The sequence below is a fragment of the Perognathus longimembris genome, chromosome 4, assembly GCF_023159225.1.
Source record: "Perognathus longimembris pacificus isolate PPM17 chromosome 4, ASM2315922v1, whole genome shotgun sequence".
Taxonomy (NCBI): domain Eukaryota; kingdom Metazoa; phylum Chordata; class Mammalia; order Rodentia; family Heteromyidae; genus Perognathus; species Perognathus longimembris.
In genome coordinates, this window is record NC_063164.1 from 71396606 (window position 1) to 71399874 (window position 3269).

Genomic DNA, 3269 nt, shown 5'->3' on the forward strand with positions numbered 1-3269 from the left:
AGATCCAGGAACAAAATTATTAATCATTACATAAAATTCTTTCTTTTTACCTTTCAACAAATGGTTTTTGATGTAATGAAAGACAAAATAACTCTTATCTTTATTTTTAGACTTTATGGTCACCCTGTAGACTGCATCTTTGGACAAGAATGGGGGGGGTAAATTTTTTGTTTTCCCATAACCATAATGCTGTCCTACTCAACATACATTTACCTAGTGCAACATTTTCCTATACCCCACAGGCTCCATTCTCCTCACCATCATCTGTCTGAGTCACTTTAAGAAAAAAAACATTGGCATTTGTATCTAGCAGCATGTTCAAAATGCATTTTGTCTGGAATTTTTTTTAAAAAGCTTAATTATTCTATAAGTCCAGTAATTCCATGTATTCATATTATTATTTCTATACACAATATATGATTGCTATTCAACATTTCCATCTGTGTGGATTTCCTGTATTTCCTGAGGATTCCCAAAGACTTTGGGGAATCTTTCATATAATAGAGTGAGCCCATGAGTTTGATTAGTTATTTAAAGTAAGATCCTCGGTGTGGCTCAGTTTCTGGTGCATGAAGAAATTTCAATGCAATCCCTTTGATCTCCATTTATAAAAAAGAGGAATTTTCAGGGGGGAAGGGAAGGTAATACAATAATTATCTTATTAATAACCTAGAAAGCTAAAAGATAGAGCAGGGACATAAAGCAAGGAGAAGGTGTCCCTCTGTGGGGGCGGGGGGAGCGGCAAGAGGGCACAATCAGTCAAGGCAGAAGTAGGCACTGGGTGTCATTAGCTTTAATTCAATCATTACTGCAGGGGTACAGAGCAGAGAACTGGGACAAGCTGGGGCTGCAGCCCTGAGTGTTCTCAGGTTTGCTGGTAATGTGACTCAACAGCCTTTGGAGAGAGGGGAGGACCAGAGGCCACCACCCTCACATCCACAGGGTGGACATTTTAAATCCAGCCTGTACTTGCTTTCTTGTGAAGGGCTTGACAACATGTTCAAAATCACATTCTTTTGGAAGGCAGGGCATCTTCAAACTCCTCAAACTTGATAGTTTTCTTCTCACCATTTGAATTAGAAAAATGCTACAAGCTCTCTCAGCTAGCTTCTATTGTAGATACGGCACATGGATTGTATGAATGATCACATCTTTCTGGTTCTTCACTGGGAAGGCTCAGTAGGCTTGTTAGGTCCGATCTTGTTTGAGAAAAGTGAGTGAACATGAGGCCAGATCTTGTTCATCCCCCCAGAAAATTGGTGAACTCCTCGGCTCTTGTACAGTTCGATGACTGGCTTTGCTGCATCTTTGTACCGTCTTAGCCTGGCAGCAATTGCTTCAGGTTTATCATCCTCCTGTTGTACTAATGGTTCCCCAGTGATGTCATCGATCCCATGTACATGAGGTGGGTTGAAATCCGGGTTATAAACTCCTCCACTAGGAGGATGAATCCAAAGTCGGCTAAGTCGATCTTTAAGTGTTTCACGTGGATTGTTCAAACTGATCACTAGATCCAGGTCACAGATTCTGTCCAGGGCTTCAGCCTGTACTAATGTCCTGGGAAAACCATCTAGTAGCCAGTGTTGGCCACTTCTGTTCTCCAGCTCTGACATCATTAGGCGTGTGATTACATGATCTGGAACCAAAAGACCTTTCTCTAGATACTGCTTTGCCACGTCTCCAACTTCCGTGTTGGTCTTGAGGTTCTCTCGTAAGAAGTGACTGCTGGAGAGATGCTAGAGGGCAAAGTTCTGGGCGATCCTCTAGCACACGGTGCCCTTACCGAGCCGGGCGGCCCGAGGATAACCGCGCGCGGGAGTTTGGAAACCATGGTTTCCACCGTCCCGTGGGCAGCCTGGAAACTTTGTTTCTCGGCCCCAGTCTCAGGCACCTTCTGCTCACGCGGGGACGTGCCTGCCGCCCCTACAGCGAGAAGGAGAGACTATAAAATTCTTAATACTTATGTAACAAAATTTCAATAGACGTTGCTGAGAATATGGCCTAGTGGCAAGAGGGCTTGCCTCATATACATGAGGCTCTGGGTTCGATTCCCCAGCACCACATATATAGAAAATGGCCAGAAGTAGCGCTGTGGCTCAAGTGGCAAGAAGAAGCCAGGGACAGTGCTCAGGCCCTGAGTCCAAGGCCCAGGACTGGCCAAAAAAAAAAAAAAAATCAATAGAAATAAAGACAATCTAAAGGAAAAATGACTAGTATCATTGTAACAATGGTGTAAATTTTTACTTTTTCTTTTCTATATAGTATTATAGATATACAATTTTTAATAAATACAAGTCTACAAACTATTTCTGTTGTAAGTGTGGTATCTCCACATTTTTATTTCTTTATATCTTAAGAAAATAATGCCTTGGGAACTACTAGTTTTTGGACATAACAATGTATAAAGATATCTTATCAACAACTGAAAAGAGTTAGGCAGAGTTATCAAAGGTGCAGAGTTCTCACAGATTATTGAAATTAAGCAGTAATAAACTTGAATTCGATTGTGAGAACTTTATGCTGTGTGTCTCAGTCCATTCAGGAATCTAAATGAAATACCACAAAAAGTAATTTCTCGAGAACAGAAATTTATTTCCCATAGCTTTGGAGACTACAAGCCTAAGGTGACAATGCCAGTGGGTTTGGTGTCTGGTGAAGGCCCAAACTCACTGATTCCAAGATGGTGCCTTGTAATTGTGTGTTCAGGTGACAGAAGGGTGAAAGGCAAAAGAAGCAACCTCCCTGAGAAGCCTCCTTTGTAAGGGCACTAAACTTTTCATGAGGGTGGTGTCCTCATGGATGAAATACTTCCTAAAAGGTCCTTCTTCCTGATATTACCACAATGCAAATTAAATTTCAACATGATTTGGGAGAGGATATTCAAACCATCATGCAGATATTAAAATGTAATCCTCATGGTCACCATGAAGAAAATAGCTTAAACTATGCACAAATGAGAAAAAAATGTAACCAAACATAAAAGACTGTAATGTAGGAATAAGGGACCAAAAAGTTGTAGAAATGTAGAAAACACATAGCAAAATGGCAGAGGAAAGTCCCTTTGTATCAATTGATGATGATGATGATGATGATGATGATGATGACATTGAAATTGTAGTTTAAATGATGAAATGATTAATTTCATTTTGATCAATATCACTAAGTGTTCGACACAATCAACTGAGCCCCCTTTTCTGATTTCACATTCATTGGGTGCCCGTCTCAGCCTGTCATGTAAGACTTCACAGAACATGTGCTGAGAGTGTTGA

The 3269-nt window shown here is 40.8% G+C and overlaps 1 pseudogene; it reads right to left on the bottom strand.

Annotated features, from left to right (window-relative positions):
• Nucleotides 1–1157: 1157 nt before the first annotated feature.
• LOC125350020 lies at nt 1158–1831 on the bottom strand (annotated as a pseudogene).
• Nucleotides 1832–3269: the final 1438 nt, after the last annotated feature.